This window comes from Schistocerca piceifrons, unplaced genomic scaffold (genome assembly GCF_021461385.2).
Source record: "Schistocerca piceifrons isolate TAMUIC-IGC-003096 unplaced genomic scaffold, iqSchPice1.1 HiC_scaffold_695, whole genome shotgun sequence".
Classification (NCBI taxonomy): Eukaryota; Metazoa; Arthropoda; class Insecta; order Orthoptera; family Acrididae; genus Schistocerca; species Schistocerca piceifrons.
Window position 1 is genome coordinate 171853 of NW_025728943.1, and position 18723 is coordinate 190575.

At 53.5% G+C, this 18723-nt stretch overlaps 30 non-coding genes across 30 annotated transcripts; all 30 read left to right on the top strand.

Moving 5' to 3' along the window:
• Window positions 1-1200: 1200 nt before the first annotated feature.
• Trnae-cuc lies at window positions 1201-1272 on the top strand. The gene has a single exon. It is a non-coding gene; the product is annotated as a tRNA-Glu (tRNA).
• A 374-nt stretch (window positions 1273-1646) lies between these two features.
• Window positions 1647-1718, top strand: Trnah-gug. The gene has a single exon. It is a non-coding gene; the product is annotated as a tRNA-His (tRNA).
• Window positions 1719-2465: 747 nt separating this feature from the next.
• Trnal-uag lies at window positions 2466-2547 on the top strand. The gene has a single exon. It is a non-coding gene; the product is annotated as a tRNA-Leu (tRNA).
• Window positions 2548-2992: 445 nt separating this feature from the next.
• Trnae-cuc lies at window positions 2993-3064 on the top strand. The gene has a single exon. It is a non-coding gene; the product is annotated as a tRNA-Glu (tRNA).
• A 374-nt stretch (window positions 3065-3438) lies between these two features.
• On the top strand, window positions 3439-3510 carry Trnah-gug. Its single transcript has one exon. It is a non-coding gene; the product is annotated as a tRNA-His (tRNA).
• A 747-nt stretch (window positions 3511-4257) lies between these two features.
• Window positions 4258-4339, top strand: Trnal-uag. The gene has a single exon. It is a non-coding gene; the product is annotated as a tRNA-Leu (tRNA).
• Window positions 4340-4784: 445 nt separating this feature from the next.
• On the top strand, window positions 4785-4856 carry Trnae-cuc. The gene has a single exon. It is a non-coding gene; the product is annotated as a tRNA-Glu (tRNA).
• A 374-nt stretch (window positions 4857-5230) lies between these two features.
• Window positions 5231-5302, top strand: Trnah-gug. Its single transcript has one exon. It is a non-coding gene; the product is annotated as a tRNA-His (tRNA).
• A 763-nt stretch (window positions 5303-6065) lies between these two features.
• Trnal-uag lies at window positions 6066-6147 on the top strand. Its single transcript has one exon. It is a non-coding gene; the product is annotated as a tRNA-Leu (tRNA).
• A 445-nt stretch (window positions 6148-6592) lies between these two features.
• Window positions 6593-6664, top strand: Trnae-cuc. The gene has a single exon. It is a non-coding gene; the product is annotated as a tRNA-Glu (tRNA).
• Window positions 6665-7038: 374 nt separating this feature from the next.
• On the top strand, window positions 7039-7110 carry Trnah-gug. Its single transcript has one exon. It is a non-coding gene; the product is annotated as a tRNA-His (tRNA).
• Window positions 7111-7857: 747 nt separating this feature from the next.
• On the top strand, window positions 7858-7939 carry Trnal-uag. Its single transcript has one exon. It is a non-coding gene; the product is annotated as a tRNA-Leu (tRNA).
• A 445-nt stretch (window positions 7940-8384) lies between these two features.
• Window positions 8385-8456, top strand: Trnae-cuc. Its single transcript has one exon. It is a non-coding gene; the product is annotated as a tRNA-Glu (tRNA).
• Window positions 8457-8830: 374 nt separating this feature from the next.
• On the top strand, window positions 8831-8902 carry Trnah-gug. The gene has a single exon. It is a non-coding gene; the product is annotated as a tRNA-His (tRNA).
• Window positions 8903-9649: 747 nt separating this feature from the next.
• Window positions 9650-9731, top strand: Trnal-uag. The gene has a single exon. It is a non-coding gene; the product is annotated as a tRNA-Leu (tRNA).
• Window positions 9732-10176: 445 nt separating this feature from the next.
• On the top strand, window positions 10177-10248 carry Trnae-cuc. Its single transcript has one exon. It is a non-coding gene; the product is annotated as a tRNA-Glu (tRNA).
• Window positions 10249-10622: 374 nt separating this feature from the next.
• On the top strand, window positions 10623-10694 carry Trnah-gug. The gene has a single exon. It is a non-coding gene; the product is annotated as a tRNA-His (tRNA).
• A 747-nt stretch (window positions 10695-11441) lies between these two features.
• On the top strand, window positions 11442-11523 carry Trnal-uag. Its single transcript has one exon. It is a non-coding gene; the product is annotated as a tRNA-Leu (tRNA).
• Window positions 11524-11968: 445 nt separating this feature from the next.
• Window positions 11969-12040, top strand: Trnae-cuc. The gene has a single exon. It is a non-coding gene; the product is annotated as a tRNA-Glu (tRNA).
• Window positions 12041-12414: 374 nt separating this feature from the next.
• Trnah-gug lies at window positions 12415-12486 on the top strand. Its single transcript has one exon. It is a non-coding gene; the product is annotated as a tRNA-His (tRNA).
• Window positions 12487-13234: 748 nt separating this feature from the next.
• On the top strand, window positions 13235-13316 carry Trnal-uag. The gene has a single exon. It is a non-coding gene; the product is annotated as a tRNA-Leu (tRNA).
• A 445-nt stretch (window positions 13317-13761) lies between these two features.
• Window positions 13762-13833, top strand: Trnae-cuc. Its single transcript has one exon. It is a non-coding gene; the product is annotated as a tRNA-Glu (tRNA).
• A 374-nt stretch (window positions 13834-14207) lies between these two features.
• Trnah-gug lies at window positions 14208-14279 on the top strand. Its single transcript has one exon. It is a non-coding gene; the product is annotated as a tRNA-His (tRNA).
• A 747-nt stretch (window positions 14280-15026) lies between these two features.
• Window positions 15027-15108, top strand: Trnal-uag. Its single transcript has one exon. It is a non-coding gene; the product is annotated as a tRNA-Leu (tRNA).
• Window positions 15109-15553: 445 nt separating this feature from the next.
• Trnae-cuc lies at window positions 15554-15625 on the top strand. The gene has a single exon. It is a non-coding gene; the product is annotated as a tRNA-Glu (tRNA).
• A 374-nt stretch (window positions 15626-15999) lies between these two features.
• Window positions 16000-16071, top strand: Trnah-gug. The gene has a single exon. It is a non-coding gene; the product is annotated as a tRNA-His (tRNA).
• A 748-nt stretch (window positions 16072-16819) lies between these two features.
• Window positions 16820-16901, top strand: Trnal-uag. Its single transcript has one exon. It is a non-coding gene; the product is annotated as a tRNA-Leu (tRNA).
• A 445-nt stretch (window positions 16902-17346) lies between these two features.
• On the top strand, window positions 17347-17418 carry Trnae-cuc. Its single transcript has one exon. It is a non-coding gene; the product is annotated as a tRNA-Glu (tRNA).
• A 374-nt stretch (window positions 17419-17792) lies between these two features.
• Trnah-gug lies at window positions 17793-17864 on the top strand. The gene has a single exon. It is a non-coding gene; the product is annotated as a tRNA-His (tRNA).
• A 747-nt stretch (window positions 17865-18611) lies between these two features.
• On the top strand, window positions 18612-18693 carry Trnal-uag. Its single transcript has one exon. It is a non-coding gene; the product is annotated as a tRNA-Leu (tRNA).
• Window positions 18694-18723: the final 30 nt, after the last annotated feature.

The following is an 18723-nucleotide window of genomic DNA, read 5'->3' on the forward strand; positions in this document are numbered from 1 at the left end:
ACTTTCTTTTTCTTACGTCGGAGAGGATTGTGTTTTCCTTCTCGTTTTCCGCCGGACAGTTTTCGGAAAGTTCGGGAGTCTACTCATTCCTTTGACATGTGTGGATACTTTTAAATTTTTGTGACTTTTTTCATTACTTATTTTAATGGCCGCTCCGAAGCATTTTGAACAACAAATCATGGGACGTGTGAAGGGTGTTCCTTCCCTGTGACTGAGAGGACTAACTCAGGCAGTTTTGATTTTTTATTCTTTTTTTCAATTTTATTCTTTCCTTTACTGAATTTAGGTGGACAGCGCCTCATGCGCTGTTATTCTTTCATTTTTTATTTTAAGGCGTGTAGGCGCAAAGCTACTGCTTGCTGTCATTATAGGCCTGCACTTTCACTTCAAGAGGTTTTAGTTTTCCTTCGATGCTTCGTTCGCGGTGAACAGCCACAAGAAACTTTCCTCAAAGCAATCCAGTATCTCCGATTTCATCACTTCATCTTGAACACCAACGTCTTCCAAGGAACCATACCGAGATGTTTACGGTTTTCAACTGAATGGACAGTGCAACAATTCGTCTTTTCTGTTTGCAAGCAGCACCGTTTTATTTTATAGCTGAAGAAGCTCGCCGAAGAAGGCAAAATTGGAGAGCGCAAGGCCGGGCTATAAGGGGAGTTGGGAGGCCATTAGAAAAAAAAAAAATAAAATAAAAAAAAAAAAAAAAAAATAAAAAAAAAAAAAAAGAAAAAAAAAACAAAAAAAAGTTGCCACTTTTTACGTCTCATTTTTGTGCCGTTGCGGTGTGTTCTCGTGGGGTAGGACGCAGCTCTTGTGACGCGCGTGTTGTGTAGGTAGCGTGGCCGAGCGGTCTAAGGCGCTGGTTTCAGGCACCATTCTCTTCGGAGGCGTGGGTTCCAATCCCACTCCTGCCAAACGTGTAATGTTTCCTGTGTCGAAGGCAGGTGCACTCATTGCCCGCAAAGGAAACAGCACAACAAGGCGTGAGCGTCTGCTTGGTGAATTGCCGTAGAACAGTGCGTGGTGCAACGACAGGATTTGTAGGCACCTTTTGCTCTCATCATTGCTGGCGTCCGTCTCCCCGAAATGCGTCCGGGGCACGCCGTTCTATAACGCGAGAGAGCGGATTTTTTACAGTTGTCGTCAGTTAACCGTGGGTGGCTGCTGCGTTCGCTGGAAAGAGCACTGCCGCCGTTATCCGGTGTGGTCTAGTGGCTAGGATACCTGGCTCTCACCCAGGAGGCCCGGGTTCGATTCCCGGTACCGGAATCGCGCGTTTTTGTTGCTCCTCTTATGCGACTTGTCTCGACTTTGCTCGACTGACGCTACGCTGACGCGTGCAGAAAGCTACGTTAAGTATGATTCACGGCAACACCTGACGGCGAGAGAGATGAAGCGTCTATCCACTTGTTATCCAGCCACATACCTGTAGTCAAGAGGCTTGGGGGACTGCAAGACATTGCCACGGAGGTGAATGCAGCTAACCACTGTAGTTAGTGTCCTGACAGCGCAGGCACGTTCATTTGCTCGTATACATGTGATGGAGACCGTGTCTCACACTGCTGTGGCGTACACCTTGGCCTAGGCTCTGCTGTGTATCGCCACTTGCATTACAGGCAGCTGCTTTCGCGGGCGCGTCCGTGGCCGTGATCGTCTAGTGGTTAGGACATTGCGTTGTGGCCGCAATAACCCAGGTTCGAATCCTGGTCACGGCAATTTTGAAAGTTTTGCCTTGCTGCCGTTGCAATGACGAGTACTCGAAATGACAGTACTCTCTTGATTTTTTCACTCGTGTTCCGCAGGCCGCAGTTTGCCCTACCACTTCATCCCCAACACGTAAGGTCGCCTCCTAGAGCGCAGACGTCCGCTGCTCTCTGTAGTCGAAAAGGGCAGTTGTTTGAAGTGCGATGGATGAGCAGCCAGTCCCAGCAGAACCGGAAGCTGTGGCGTGCACTGTTTGTACAAATGCTAGGAACACTGGCGCACCAAGCAGCGCATGTAGCGTGGCCGAGCGCTTTAAGGCGCTGGTTTAAGGCACCAGACTCTCTGTAGGCGCGGTTTCGAATCCCGTAGCTGCCGGGGGCTTTGCTGTGATCGCGTTAAGCTGCCGCTTAGTCTTCAAGTGTAACCTCCTTGAGCTCACATATGTTTGATACATGGAGCATTCTAGCTCCGCCTGACAGTTACAGCTACGATACTTTAGTGGTTACGGAAAGCCCAGGTTCGAAACCTGGTCACGGCACGAAAACGTCTCTTGACGCTGTCTCCTTAACTGCGACAGCTACAGACAAGTGGCGTCGCTACCATACGGCGGGCACGGCTTTTTCTTGCTGTGGATGGCCTAAAGAGACGCTTCCAGTGGGAGAGCAGTGGAAATACATGGCACGGCGATTGCCAAGATACTTCCATTTCGAAGTGATCTTTGTAGTACAAACGAAACGTTTTGCGGCTGCTGCTCCAACGGTAACGTGGCCGAGCGGTCTAAGGCGCTGGTTTTAGGCACCAGTCTCTTCGGAGGCGTGGGTTCGAATCCCACCGTTGCCACTTTTTACGTCTCATTTTTGTGCCGTTGCGGTGTGTTCTCGTGGGGTAGGACGCAGCTCTTGTGACGCGCGTGTTGTGTAGGTAGCGTGGCCGAGCGGTCTAAGGCGCTGGTTTCAGGCACCATTCTCTTCGGAGGCGTGGGTTCCAATCCCACTCCTGCCAAACGTGTAATGTTTCCTGTGTCGAAGGCAGGTGCACTCATTGCCCGCAAAGGAAACAGCACAACAAGGCGTGAGCGTCTGCTTGGTGAATTGCCGTAGAACAGTGCGTGGTGCAACGACAGGATTTGTAGGCACCTTTTGCTCTCATCATTGCTGGCGTCCGTCTCCCCGAAATGCGTCCGGGGCACGCCGTTCTATAACGCGAGAGAGCGGATTTTTTACAGTTGTCGTCAGTTAACCGTGGGTGGCTGCTGCGTTCGCTGGAAAGAGCACTGCCGTCGTTATCCGGTGTGGTCTAGTGGCTAGGATACCTGGCTCTCACCCAGGAGGCCCGGGTTCGATTCCCGGTACCGGAATCGCGCGTTTTTGTTGCTCCTCTTATGCGACTTGTCTCGACTTTGCTCGACTGACGCTACGCTGACGCGTGCAGAAAGCTACGTTAAGTATGATTCACGGCAACACCTGACGGCGAGAGAGATGAAGCGTCTATCCACTTGTTATCCAGCCACATACCTGTAGTCAAGAGGCTTGGGGGACTGCAAGACATTGCCACGGAGGTGAATGCAGCTAACCACTGTAGTTAGTGTCCTGACAGCGCAGGCACGTTCATTTGCTCGTATACATGTGATGGAGACCGTGTCTCACACTGCTGTGGCGTACACCTTGGCCTAGGCTCTGCAGTGTATCGCCACTTGCATTACAGGCAGCTGCTTTCGCGGGCGCGTCCGTGGCCGTGATCGTCTAGTGGTTAGGACATTGCGTTGTGGCCGCAATAACCCAGGTTCGAATCCTGGTCACGGCAATTTTGAAAGTTTTGCCTTGCTGCCGTTGCAATGACGAGTACTCGAAATGACAGTACTCTCTTGATTTTTTCACTCGTGTTCCGCAGGCCGCAGTTTGCCCTACCACTTCATCCCCAACACGTAATGTCGCCTCCTAGAGCGCAGACGTCCGCTGCTCTCTGTAGTCGAAAAGGGCAGTTGTTTGAAGTGCGATGGATGAGCAGCCAGTCCCAGCAGAACCGGAAGCTGTGGCGTGCACTGTTTGTACAAATGCTAGGAACACTGGCGCACCAAGCAGCGCATGTAGCGTGGCCGAGCGCTTTAAGGCGCTGGTTTAAGGCACCAGACTCTCTGTAGGCGCGGTTTCGAATCCCGTAGCTGCCGGGGGCTTTGCTGTGATCGCGTTAAGCTGCCGCTTTTTCTTCAAGTGTAACCTCCTTGAGCTCACATATGTTTGATACATGGAGCATTCTAGCTCCGCCTGACAGTTACAGCTACGATACTTTAGTGGTTACGGAAAGCCCAGGTTCGAAACCTGGTCACGGCACGAAAACGTCTCTTGACGCTGTCTCCTTAACTGCGACAGCTACAGACAAGTGGCGTCGCTACCATACGGCGGGCACGGCTTTTTCTTGCTGTGGATGGCCTAAAGAGACGCTTCCAGTGGGAGAGCAGTGGAAATACATGGCACGGCGATTGCCAAGATACTTCCATTTCGAAGTGATCTTTGTAGTACAAACGAAACGTTTTGCGGCTGCTGCTCCAACGGTAACGTGGCCGAGCGGTCTAAGGCGCTGGTTTTAGGCACCAGTCTCTTCGGAGGCGTGGGTTCGAATCCCACCGTTGCCACTTTTTACGTCTCATTTTTGTGCCGTTGCGGTGTGTTCTCGTGGGGTAGGACGCAGCTCTTGTGACGCGCGTGTTGTGTAGGTAGCGTGGCCGAGCGGTCTAAGGCGCTGGTTTCAGGCACCATTCTCTTCGGAGGCGTGGGTTCCAATCCCACTCCTGCCAAACGTGTAATGTTTCCCGTGTCGAAGGCAGGTGCACTCATTGCCCGCAAAGGAAACAGCACAACAAGGCGTGAGCGTCTGCTTGGTGAATTGCCGTAGAACAGTGCGTGGTGCAACGACAGGATTTGTAGGCACCTTTTGCTCTCATCATTGCTGGCGTCCGTCTCCCCGAAATGCGTCCGGGGCACGCCGTTCTATAACGCGAGAGAGCGGATTTTTTACAGTTGTCGTCAGTTAACCGTGGGTGGCTGCTGCGTTCGCTGGAAAGAGCACTGCCGTCGTTATCCGGTGTGGTCTAGTGGCTAGGATACCTGGCTCTCACCCAGGAGGCCCGGGTTCGATTCCCGGTACCGGAATCGCGCGTTTTTGTTGCTCCTCTTATGCGACTTGTCTCGACTTTGCTCGACTGACGCTACGCTGACGCGTGCAGAAAGCTACGTTAAGTATGATTCACGGCAACACCTGACGGCGAGAGAGATGAAGCGTCTATCCACTTGTTATCCAGCCACATACCTGTAGTCAAGAGGCTTGGGGGACTGCAAGACATTGCCACGGAGGTGAATGCAGCTAACCACTGTAGTTAGTGTCCTGACAGCGCAGGCACGTTCATTTGCTCGTATACATGTGATGGAGACCGTGTCTCACACTGCTGTGGCGTACACCTTGGCCTAGGCTCTGCAGTGTATCGCCACTTGCATTACAGGCAGCTGCTTTCGCGGGCGCGTCCGTGGCCGTGATCGTCTAGTGGTTAGGACATTGCGTTGTGGCCGCAATAACCCAGGTTCGAATCCTGGTCACGGCAATTTTGAAAGTTTTGCCTTGCTGCCGTTGCAATGACGAGTACTCGAAATGACAGTACTCTCTTGATTTTTTCACTCGTGTTCCGCAGGCCGCAGTTTGCCCTACCACTTCATCCCCAACACGTAATGTCGCCTCCTAGAGCGCAGACGTCCGCTGCTCTCTGTAGTCGAAAAGGGCAGTTGTTTGAAGTGCGATGGATGAGCAGCCAGTCCCAGCAGAACCGGAAGCTGTGGCGTGCACTGTTTGTACAAATGCTAGGAACACTGGCGCACCAAGCAGCGCATGTAGCGTGGCCGAGCGCTTTAAGGCGCTGGTTTAAGGCACCAGACTCTCTGTAGGCGCGGTTTCGAATCCCGTAGCTGCCGGGGGCTTTGCTGTGATCGCGTTAAGCTGCCGCTTTTTCTTCAAGTGTAACCTCCTTGAGCTCACATATGTTTGATACATGGAGCATTCTATACATGGAGCATTCTAGCTCCGCCTGACAGTTACAGCTACGATACTTTAGTGGTTACGGAAAGCCCAGGTTCGAAACCTGGTCACGGCACGAAAACGTCTCTTGACGCTGTCTCCTTAACTGCGACAGCTACAGACAAGTGGCGTCGCTACCATACGGCGGGCACGGCTTTTTCTTGCTGTGGATGGCCTAAAGAGACGCTTCCAGTGGGAGAGCAGTGGAAATACATGGCACGGCGATTGCCAAGATACTTCCATTTCGAAGTGATCTTTGTAGTACAAACGAAACGTTTTGCGGCTGCTGCTCCAACGGTAACGTGGCCGAGCGGTCTAAGGCGCTGGTTTTAGGCACCAGTCTCTTCGGAGGCGTGGGTTCGAATCCCACCGTTGCCACTTTTTACGTCTCATTTTTGTGCCGTTGCGGTGTGTTCTCGTGGGGTAGGACGCAGCTCTTGTGACGCGCGTGTTGTGTAGGTAGCGTGGCCGAGCGGTCTAAGGCGCTGGTTTCAGGCACCATTCTCTTCGGAGGCGTGGGTTCCAATCCCACTCCTGCCAAACGTGTAATGTTTCCTGTGTCGAAGGCAGGTGCACTCATTGCCCGCAAAGGAAACAGCACAACAAGGCGTGAGCGTCTGCTTGGTGAATTGCCGTAGAACAGTGCGTGGTGCAACGACAGGATTTGTAGGCACCTTTTGCTCTCATCATTGCTGGCGTCCGTCTCCCCGAAATGCGTCCGGGGCACGCCGTTCTATAACGCGAGAGAGCGGATTTTTTACAGTTGTCGTCAGTTAACCGTGGGTGGCTGCTGCGTTCGCTGGAAAGAGCACTGCCGTCGTTATCCGGTGTGGTCTAGTGGCTAGGATACCTGGCTCTCACCCAGGAGGCCCGGGTTCGATTCCCGGTACCGGAATCGCGCGTTTTTGTTGCTCCTCTTATGCGACTTGTCTCGACTTTGCTCGACTGACGCTACGCTGACGCGTGCAGAAAGCTACGTTAAGTATGATTCACGGCAACACCTGACGGCGAGAGAGATGAAGCGTCTATCCACTTGTTATCCAGCCACATACCTGTAGTCAAGAGGCTTGGGGGACTGCAAGACATTGCCACGGAGGTGAATGCAGCTAACCACTGTAGTTAGTGTCCTGACAGCGCAGGCACGTTCATTTGCTCGTATACATGTGATGGAGACCGTGTCTCACACTGCTGTGGCGTACACCTTGGCCTAGGCTCTGCTGTGTATCGCCACTTGCATTACAGGCAGCTGCTTTCGCGGGCGCGTCCGTGGCCGTGATCGTCTAGTGGTTAGGACATTGCGTTGTGGCCGCAATAACCCAGGTTCGAATCCTGGTCACGGCAATTTTGAAAGTTTTGCCTTGCTGCCGTTGCAATGACGAGTACTCGAAATGACAGTACTCTCTTGATTTTTTCACTCGTGTTCCGCAGGCCGCAGTTTGCCCTACCACTTCATCCCCAACACGTAATGTCGCCTCCTAGAGCGCAGACGTCCGCTGCTCTCTGTAGTCGAAAAGGGCAGTTGTTTGAAGTGCGATGGATGAGCAGCCAGTCCCAGCAGAACCGGAAGCTGTGGCGTGCACTGTTTGTACAAATGCTAGGAACACTGGCGCACCAAGCAGCGCATGTAGCGTGGCCGAGCGCTTTAAGGCGCTGGTTTAAGGCACCAGACTCTCTGTAGGCGCGGTTTCGAATCCCGTAGCTGCCGGGGGCTTTGCTGTGATCGCGTTAAGCTGCCGCTTTTTCTTCAAGTGTAACCTCCTTGAGCTCACATATGTTTGATACATGGAGCATTCTAGCTCCGCCTGACAGTTACAGCTACGATACTTTAGTGGTTACGGAAAGCCCAGGTTCGAAACCTGGTCACGGCACGAAAACGTCTCTTGACGCTGTCTCCTTAACTGCGACAGCTACAGACAAGTGGCGTCGCTACCATACGGCGGGCACGGCTTTTTCTTGCTGTGGATGGCCTAAAGAGACGCTTCCAGTGGGAGAGCAGTGGAAATACATGGCACGGCGATTGCCAAGATACTTCCATTTCGAAGTGATCTTTGTAGTACAAACGAAACGTTTTGCGGCTGCTGCTCCAACGGTAACGTGGCCGAGCGGTCTAAGGCGCTGGTTTTAGGCACCAGTCTCTTCGGAGGCGTGGGTTCGAATCCCACCGTTGCCACTTTTTACGTCTCATTTTTGTGCCGTTGCGGTGTGTTCTCGTGGGGTAGGACGCAGCTCTTGTGACGCGCGTGTTGTGTAGGTAGCGTGGCCGAGCGGTCTAAGGCGCTGGTTTCAGGCACCATTCTCTTCGGAGGCGTGGGTTCCAATCCCACTCCTGCCAAACGTGTAATGTTTCCTGTGTCGAAGGCAGGTGCACTCATTGCCCGCAAAGGAAACAGCACAACAAGGCGTGAGCGTCTGCTTGGTGAATTGCCGTAGAACAGTGCGTGGTGCAACGACAGGATTTGTAGGCACCTTTTGCTCTCATCATTGCTGGCGTCCGTCTCCCCGAAATGCGTCCGGGGCACGCCGTTCTATAACGCGAGAGAGCGGATTTTTTACAGTTGTCGTCAGTTAACCGTGGGTGGCTGCTGCGTTCGCTGGAAAGAGCACTGCCGTCGTTATCCGGTGTGGTCTAGTGGCTAGGATACCTGGCTCTCACCCAGGAGGCCCGGGTTCGATTCCCGGTACCGGAATCGCGCGTTTTTGTTGCTCCTCTTATGCGACTTGTCTCGACTTTGCTCGACTGACGCTACGCTGACGCGTGCAGAAAGCTACGTTAAGTATGATTCACGGCAACACCTGACGGCGAGAGAGATGAAGCGTCTATCCACTTGTTATCCAGCCACATACCTGTAGTCAAGAGGCTTGGGGGACTGCAAGACATTGCCACGGAGGTGAATGCAGCTAACCACTGTAGTTAGTGTCCTGACAGCGCAGGCACGTTCATTTGCTCGTATACATGTGATGGAGACCGTGTCTCACACTGCTGTGGCGTACACCTTGGCCTAGGCTCTGCTGTGTATCGCCACTTGCATTACAGGCAGCTGCTTTCGCGGGCGCGTCCGTGGCCGTGATCGTCTAGTGGTTAGGACATTGCGTTGTGGCCGCAATAACCCAGGTTCGAATCCTGGTCACGGCAATTTTGAAAGTTTTGCCTTGCTGCCGTTGCAATGACGAGTACTCGAAATGACAGTACTCTCTTGATTTTTTCACTCGTGTTCCGCAGGCCGCAGTTTGCCCTACCACTTCATCCCCAACACGTAATGTCGCCTCCTAGAGCGCAGACGTCCGCTGCTCTCTGTAGTCGAAAAGGGCAGTTGTTTGAAGTGCGATGGATGAGCAGCCAGTCCCAGCAGAACCGGAAGCTGTGGCGTGCACTGTTTGTACAAATGCTAGGAACACTGGCGCACCAAGCAGCGCATGTAGCGTGGCCGAGCGCTTTAAGGCGCTGGTTTAAGGCACCAGACTCTCTGTAGGCGCGGTTTCGAATCCCGTAGCTGCCGGGGGCTTTGCTGTGATCGCGTTAAGCTGCCGCTTTTTCTTCAAGTGTAACCTCCTTGAGCTCACATATGTTTGATACATGGAGCATTCTAGCTCCGCCTGACAGTTACAGCTACGATACTTTAGTGGTTACGGAAAGCCCAGGTTCGAAACCTGGTCACGGCACGAAAACGTCTCTTGACGCTGTCTCCTTAACTGCGACAGCTACAGACAAGTGGCGTCGCTACCATACGGCGGGCACGGCTTTTTCTTGCTGTGGATGGCCTAAAGAGACGCTTCCAGTGGGAGAGCAGTGGAAATACATGGCACGGCGATTGCCAAGATACTTCCATTTCGAAGTGATCTTTGTAGTACAAACGAAACGTTTTGCGGCTGCTGCTCCAACGGTAACGTGGCCGAGCGGTCTAAGGCGCTGGTTTTAGGCACCAGTCTCTTCGGAGGCGTGGGTTCGAATCCCACCGTTGCCACTTTTTACGTCTCATTTTTGTGCCGTTGCGGTGTGTTCTCGTGGGGTAGGACGCAGCTCTTGTGACGCGCGTGTTGTGTAGGTAGCGTGGCCGAGCGGTCTAAGGCGCTGGTTTCAGGCACCATTCTCTTCGGAGGCGTGGGTTCCAATCCCACTCCTGCCAAACGTGTAATGTTTCCTGTGTCGAAGGCAGGTGCACTCATTGCCCGCAAAGGAAACAGCACAACAAGGCGTGAGCGTCTGCTTGGTGAATTGCCGTAGAACAGTGCGTGGTGCAACGACAGGATTTGTAGGCACCTTTTGCTCTCATCATTGCTGGCGTCCGTCTCCCCGAAATGCGTCCGGGGCACGCCGTTCTATAACGCGAGAGAGCGGATTTTTTACAGTTGTCGTCAGTTAACCGTGGGTGGCTGCTGCGTTCGCTGGAAAGAGCACTGCCGTCGTTATCCGGTGTGGTCTAGTGGCTAGGATACCTGGCTCTCACCCAGGAGGCCCGGGTTCGATTCCCGGTACCGGAATCGCGCGTTTTTGTTGCTCCTCTTATGCGACTTGTCTCGACTTTGCTCGACTGACGCTACGCTGACGCGTGCAGAAAGCTACGTTAAGTATGATTCACGGCAACACCTGACGGCGAGAGAGATGAAGCGTCTATCCACTTGTTATCCAGCCACATACCTGTAGTCAAGAGGCTTGGGGGACTGCAAGACATTGCCACGGAGGTGAATGCAGCTAACCACTGTAGTTAGTGTCCTGACAGCGCAGGCACGTTCATTTGCTCGTATACATGTGATGGAGACCGTGTCTCACACTGCTGTGGCGTACACCTTGGCCTAGGCTCTGCTGTGTATCGCCACTTGCATTACAGGCAGCTGCTTTCGCGGGCGCGTCCGTGGCCGTGATCGTCTAGTGGTTAGGACATTGCGTTGTGGCCGCAATAACCCAGGTTCGAATCCTGGTCACGGCAATTTTGAAAGTTTTGCCTTGCTGCCGTTGCAATGACGAGTACTCGAAATGACAGTACTCTCTTGATTTTTTCACTCGTGTTCCGCAGGCCGCAGTTTGCCCTACCACTTCATCCCCAACACGTAATGTCGCCTCCTAGAGCGCAGACGTCCGCTGCTCTCTGTAGTCGAAAAGGGCAGTTGTTTGAAGTGCGATGGATGAGCAGCCAGTCCCAGCAGAACCGGAAGCTGTGGCGTGCACTGTTTGTACAAATGCTAGGAACACTGGCGCACCAAGCAGCGCATGTAGCGTGGCCGAGCGCTTTAAGGCGCTGGTTTAAGGCACCAGACTCTCTGTAGGCGCGGTTTCGAATCCCGTAGCTGCCGGGGGCTTTGCTGTGATCGCGTTAAGCTGCCGCTTTTTCTTCAAGTGTAACCTCCTTGAGCTCACATATGTTTGATACATGGAGCATTCTAGCTCCGCCTGACAGTTACAGCTACGATACTTTAGTGGTTACGGAAAGCCCAGGTTCGAAACCTGGTCACGGCACGAAAACGTCTCTTGACGCTGTCTCCTTAACTGCGACAGCTACAGACAAGTGGCGTCGCTACCATACGGCGGGCACGGCTTTTTCTTGCTGTGGATGGCCTAAAGAGACGCTTCCAGTGGGAGAGCAGTGGAAATACATGGCACGGCGATTGCCAAGATACTTCCATTTCGAAGTGATCTTTGTAGTACAAACGAAACGTTTTGCGGCTGCTGCTCCAACGGTAACGTGGCCGAGCGGTCTAAGGCGCTGGTTTTAGGCACCAGTCTCTTCGGAGGCGTGGGTTCGAATCCCACCGTTGCCACTTTTTACGTCTCATTTTTGTGCCGTTGCGGTGTGTTCTCGTGGGGTAGGACGCAGCTCTTGTGACGCGCGTGTTGTGTAGGTAGCGTGGCCGAGCGGTCTAAGGCGCTGGTTTCAGGCACCATTCTCTTCGGAGGCGTGGGTTCCAATCCCACTCCTGCCAAACGTGTAATGTTTCCTGTGTCGAAGGCAGGTGCACTCATTGCCCGCAAAGGAAACAGCACAACAAGGCGTGAGCGTCTGCTTGGTGAATTGCCGTAGAACAGTGCGTGGTGCAACGACAGGATTTGTAGGCACCTTTTGCTCTCATCATTGCTGGCGTCCGTCTCCCCGAAATGCGTCCGGGGCACGCCGTTCTATAACGCGAGAGAGCGGATTTTTTACAGTTGTCGTCAGTTAACCGTGGGTGGCTGCTGCGTTCGCTGGAAAGAGCACTGCCGTCGTTATCCGGTGTGGTCTAGTGGCTAGGATACCTGGCTCTCACCCAGGAGGCCCGGGTTCGATTCCCGGTACCGGAATCGCGCGTTTTTGTTGCTCCTCTTATGCGACTTGTCTCGACTTTGCTCGACTGACGCTACGCTGACGCGTGCAGAAAGCTACGTTAAGTATGATTCACGGCAACACCTGACGGCGAGAGAGATGAAGCGTCTATCCACTTGTTATCCAGCCACATACCTGTAGTCAAGAGGCTTGGGGGACTGCAAGACATTGCCACGGAGGTGAATGCAGCTAACCACTGTAGTTAGTGTCCTGACAGCGCAGGCACGTTCATTTGCTCGTATACATGTGATGGAGACCGTGTCTCACACTGCTGTGGCGTACACCTTGGCCTAGGCTCTGCTGTGTATCGCCACTTGCATTACAGGCAGCTGCTTTCGCGGGCGCGTCCGTGGCCGTGATCGTCTAGTGGTTAGGACATTGCGTTGTGGCCGCAATAACCCAGGTTCGAATCCTGGTCACGGCAATTTTGAAAGTTTTGCCTTGCTGCCGTTGCAATGACGAGTACTCGAAATGACAGTACTCTCTTGATTTTTTCACTCGTGTTCCGCAGGCCGCAGTTTGCCCTACCACTTCATCCCCAACACGTAATGTCGCCTCCTAGAGCGCAGACGTCCGCTGCTCTCTGTAGTCGAAAAGGGCAGTTGTTTGAAGTGCGATGGATGAGCAGCCAGTCCCAGCAGAACCGGAAGCTGTGGCGTGCACTGTTTGTACAAATGCTAGGAACACTGGCGCACCAAGCAGCGCATGTAGCGTGGCCGAGCGCTTTAAGGCGCTGGTTTAAGGCACCAGACTCTCTGTAGGCGCGGTTTCGAATCCCGTAGCTGCCGGGGGCTTTGCTGTGATCGCGTTAAGCTGCCGCTTTTTTCTTCAAGTGTAACCTCCTTGAGCTCACATATGTTTGATACATGGAGCATTCTAGCTCCGCCTGACAGTTACAGCTACGATACTTTAGTGGTTACGGAAAGCCCAGGTTCGAAACCTGGTCACGGCACGAAAACGTCTCTTGACGCTGTCTCCTTAACTGCGACAGCTACAGACAAGTGGCGTCGCTACCATACGGCGGGCACGGCTTTTTCTTGCTGTGGATGGCCTAAAGAGACGCTTCCAGTGGGAGAGCAGTGGAAATACATGGCACGGCGATTGCCAAGATACTTCCATTTCGAAGTGATCTTTGTAGTACAAACGAAACGTTTTGCGGCTGCTGCTCCAACGGTAACGTGGCCGAGCGGTCTAAGGCGCTGGTTTTAGGCACCAGTCTCTTCGGAGGCGTGGGTTCGAATCCCACCGTTGCCACTTTTTACGTCTCATTTTTGTGCCGTTGCGGTGTGTTCTCGTGGGGTAGGACGCAGCTCTTGTGACGCGCGTGTTGTGTAGGTAGCGTGGCCGAGCGGTCTAAGGCGCTGGTTTCAGGCACCATTCTCTTCGGAGGCGTGGGTTCCAATCCCACTCCTGCCAAACGTGTAATGTTTCCTGTGTCGAAGGCAGGTGCACTCATTGCCCGCAAAGGAAACAGCACAACAAGGCGTGAGCGTCTGCTTGGTGAATTGCCGTAGAACAGTGCGTGGTGCAACGACAGGATTTGTAGGCACCTTTTGCTCTCATCATTGCTGGCGTCCGTCTCCCCGAAATGCGTCCGGGGCACGCCGTTCTATAACGCGAGAGAGCGGATTTTTTACAGTTGTCGTCAGTTAACCGTGGGTGGCTGCTGCGTTCGCTGGAAAGAGCACTGCCGTCGTTATCCGGTGTGGTCTAGTGGCTAGGATACCTGGCTCTCACCCAGGAGGCCCGGGTTCGATTCCCGGTACCGGAATCGCGCGTTTTTGTTGCTCCTCTTATGCGACTTGTCTCGACTTTGCTCGACTGACGCTACGCTGACGCGTGCAGAAAGCTACGTTAAGTATGATTCACGGCAACACCTGACGGCGAGAGAGATGAAGCGTCTATCCACTTGTTATCCAGCCACATACCTGTAGTCAAGAGGCTTGGGGGACTGCAAGACATTGCCACGGAGGTGAATGCAGCTAACCACTGTAGTTAGTGTCCTGACAGCGCAGGCACGTTCATTTGCTCGTATACATGTGATGGAGACCGTGTCTCACACTGCTGTGGCGTACACCTTGGCCTAGGCTCTGCTGTGTATCGCCACTTGCATTACAGGCAGCTGCTTTCGCGGGCGCGTCCGTGGCCGTGATCGTCTAGTGGTTAGGACATTGCGTTGTGGCCGCAATAACCCAGGTTCGAATCCTGGTCACGGCAATTTTGAAAGTTTTGCCTTGCTGCCGTTGCAATGACGAGTACTCGAAATGACAGTACTCTCTTGATTTTTTCACTCGTGTTCCGCAGGCCGCAGTTTGCCCTACCACTTCATCCCCAACACGTAATGTCGCCTCCTAGAGCGCAGACGTCCGCTGCTCTCTGTAGTCGAAAAGGGCAGTTGTTTGAAGTGCGATGGATGAGCAGCCAGTCCCAGCAGAACCGGAAGCTGTGGCGTGCACTGTTTGTACAAATGCTAGGAACACTGGCGCACCAAGCAGCGCATGTAGCGTGGCCGAGCGCTTTAAGGCGCTGGTTTAAGGCACCAGACTCTCTGTAGGCGCGGTTTCGAATCCCGTAGCTGCCGGGGGCTTTGCTGTGATCGCGTTAAGCTGCCGCTTTTTCTTCAAGTGTAACCTCCTTGAGCTCACATATGTTTGATACATGGAGCATTCTAGCTCCGCCTGACAGTTACAGCTACGATACTTTAGTGGTTACGGAAAGCCCAGGTTCGAAACCTGGTCACGGCACGAAAACGTCTCTTGACGCTGTCTCCTTAACTGCGACAGCTACAGACAAGTGGCGTCGCTACCATACGGCGGGCACGGCTTTTTCTTGCTGTGGATGGCCTAAAGAGACGCTTCCAGTGGGAGAGCAGTGGAAATACATGGCACGGCGATTGCCAAGATACTTCCATTTCGAAGTGATCTTTGTAGTACAAACGAAACGTTTTGCGGCTGCTGCTCCAACGGTAACGTGGCCGAGCGGTCTAAGGCGCTGGTTTTAGGCACCAGTCTCTTCGGAGGCGTGGGTTCGAATCCCACCGTTGCCACTTTTTACGTCTCATTTTTGTGCCGTTGCGGTGTGTTCTCGTGGGGTAGGACGCAGCTCTTGTGACGCGCGTGTTGTGTAGGTAGCGTGGCCGAGCGGTCTAAGGCGCTGGTTTCAGGCACCATTCTCTTCGGAGGCGTGGGTTCCAATCCCACTCCTGCCAAACGTGTAATGTTTCCTGTGTCGAAGGCAGGTGCACTCATTGCCCGCAAAGGAAACAGCACAACAAGGCGTGAGCGTCTGCTTGGTGAATTGCCGTAGAACAGTGCGTGGTGCAACGACAGGATTTGTAGGCACCTTTTGCTCTCATCATTGCTGGCGTCCGTCTCCCCGAAATGCGTCCGGGGCACGCCGTTCTATAACGCGAGAGAGCGGATTTTTTACAGTTGTCGTCAGTTAACCGTGGGTGGCTGCTGCGTTCGCTGGAAAGAGCACTGCCGTCGTTATCCGGTGTGGTCTAGTGGCTAGGATACCTGGCTCTCACCCAGGAGGCCCGGGTTCGATTCCCGGTACCGGAATCGCGCGTTTTTGTTGCTCCTCTTATGCGACTTGTCTCGACTTTGCTCGACTGACGCTACGCTGACGCGTGCAGAAAGCTACGTTAAGTATGATTCACGGCAACACCTGACGGCGAGAGAGATGAAGCGTCTATCCACTTGTTATCCAGCCACATACCTGTAGTCAAGAGGCTTGGGGGACTGCAAGACATTGCCACGGAGGTGAATGCAGCTAACCACTGTAGTTAGTGTCCTGACAGCGCAGGCACGTTCATTTGCTCGTATACATGTGATGGAGACCGTGTCTCACACTGCTGTGGCGTACACCTTGGCCTAGGCTCTGCTGTGTATCGCCACTTGCATTACAGGCAGCTGCTTTCGCGGGCGCGTCCGTGGCCGTGATCGTCTAGTGGTTAGGACATTGCGTTGTGGCCGCAATAACCCAGGTTCGAATCCTGGTCACGGCAATTTTGAAAGTTTTGCCTTGCTGCCGTTGCAATGACGAGTACTCGAAATGACAGTACTCTCTTGATTTTTTCACTCGTGTTCCGCAGGCCGCAGTTTGCCCTACCACTTCATCCCCAACACGTAATGTCGCCTCCTAGAGCGCAGACGTCCGCTGCTCTCTGTAGTCGAAAAGGGCAGTTGTTTGAAGTGCGATGGATGAGCAGCCAGTCCCAGCAGAACCGGAAGCTGTGGCGTGCACTGTTTGTACAAATGCTAGGAACACTGGCGCACCAAGCAGCGCATGTAGCGTGGCCGAGCGCTTTAAGGCGCTGGTTTAAGGCACCAGACTCTCTGTAGGCGCGGTTTCGAATCCCGTAGCTGCCGGGGGCTTTGCTGTGATCGCGTTAAGCTGCCTGCTTTTTCTTCAAGTGTAACCTCCTTGAGCTCACATATGTTTGATACATGGAGCATTCTAGCTCCGCCTGACAGTTACAGCTACGATACTTTAGTGGTTACGGAAAGCCCAGGTTCGAAACCTGGTCACGGCACGAAAACGTCTCTTGACGCTGTCTCCTTAACTGCGACAGCTACAGACAAGTGGCGTCGCTACCATACGGCGGGCACGGCTTTTTCTTGCTGTGGATGGCCTAAAGAGACGCTTCCAGTGGGAGAGCAGTGGAAATACATGGCACGGCGATTGCCAAGATACTTCCATTTCGAAGTGATCTTTGTAGTACAAACGAAACGTTTTGCGGCTGCTGCTCCAACGGTAACGTGGCCGAGCGGTCTAAGGCGCTGGTTTTAGGCACCAGTCTCTTCGGAGGCGTGGGTTCGAATCCCACCGTTGCCACTTTTTACGTCTCATTTTTGTGCCGTTGCGGTGTGTTCTCGTGGGGTAGGACGCAGCTCTTGTGACGCGCGTGTTGTGTAGGTAGCGTGGCCGAGCGGTCTAAGGCGCTGGTTTCAGGCACCATTCTCTTCGGAGGCGTGGGTTCCAATCCCACTCCTGCCAAACGTGTAATGTTTCCTGTGTCGAAGGCAGGTGCACTCATTGCCCGCAAAGGAAACAGCACAACAAGGCGTGAGCGTCTGCTTGGTGAATTGCCGTAGAACAGTGCGTGGTGCAACGACAGGATTTGTAGGCACCTTTTGCTCTCATCATTGCTGGCGTCCGTCTCCCCGAAATGCGTCCGGGGCACGCCGTTCTATAACGCGAGAGAGCGGATTTTTTACAGTTGTCGTCAGTTAACCGTGGGTGGCTGCTGCGTTCGCTGGAAAGAGCACTGCCGTCGTTATCCGGTGTGGTCTAGTGGCTAGGATACCTGGCTCTCACCCAGGAGGCCCGGGTTCGATTCCCGGTACCGGAATCGCGCGTTTTTGTTGCTCCTCTTATGCGACTTGTCTCGACTTTGCTCGACTGACGCTACGCTGACGCGTGCAGAAAGCTACGTTAAGTATGATTCACGGCAACACCTGACGGCGAGAGAGATGAAGCGTCTATCCACTTGTTATCCAGCCACATACCTGTAGTCAAGAGGCTTGGGGGACTGCAAGACATTGCCACGGAGGTGAATGCAGCTAACCACTGTAGTTAGTGTCCTGACAGCGCAGGCACGTTCATTTGCTCGTATACATGTGATGGAGACCGTGTCTCACACTGCTGTGGCGTACACCTTGGCCTAGGCTCTGCTGTGTATCGCCACTTGCATTACAGGCAGCTGCTTTCGCGGGCGCGTCCGTGGCCGTGATCGTCTAGTGGTTAGGACATTGCGTTGTGGCCGCAATAACCCAGGTTCGAATCCTGGTCACGGCAATTTTGAAAGTTTTGCCTTGCTGCCGTTGCAATGACGAGTACTCGAAATGACAGTACTCTCTTGATTTTTTCACTCGTGTTCCGCAGGCCGCAGTTTGCCCTACCACTTCATCCCCAACACGTAATGTCGCCTCCTAGAGCGCAGACGTCCGCTGCTCTCTGTAGTCGAAAAGGGCAGTTGTTTGAAGTGCGATGGATGAGCAGCCAGTCCCAGCAGAACCGGAAGCTGTGGCGTGCACTGTTTGTACAAATGCTAGGAACACTGGCGCACCAAGCAGCGCATGTAGCGTGGCCGAGCGCTTTAAGGCGCTGGTTTAAGGCACCAGACTCTCTGTAGGCGCGGTTTCGAATCCCGTAGCTGCCGGGGGCTTTGCTGTGATCGCGTTAAGCTGCCGCTTTTTCTTCAAGTGTAACCTCCTTGAGCTCACATATGTTTGATACATGGAGCATTCTAGCTCCGCCTGACAGTTACAGCTACGATACTTTAGTGGTTACGGAAAGCCCAGGTTCGAAACCTGGTCACGGCACGAAAACGTCTCTTGACGCTGTCTCCTTAACTGCGACAGCTACAGACAAGTGGCGTCGCTACCATACGGCGGGCACGGCTTTTTCTTGCTGTGGATGGCCTAAAGAGACGCTTCCAGTGGGAGAGCAGTGGAAATACATGGCACGGCGATTGCCAAGATACTTCCATTTCGAAGTGATCTTTGTAGTACAAACGAAACGTTTTGCGGCTGCTGCTCCAACGGTAACGTGGCCGAGCGGTCTAAGGCGCTGGTTTTAGGCACCAGTCTCTTCGGAGGCGTGGGTTCGAATCCCACCGTTGCCACTTTTTACGTCTCATTTTTGTGCCGTTGCG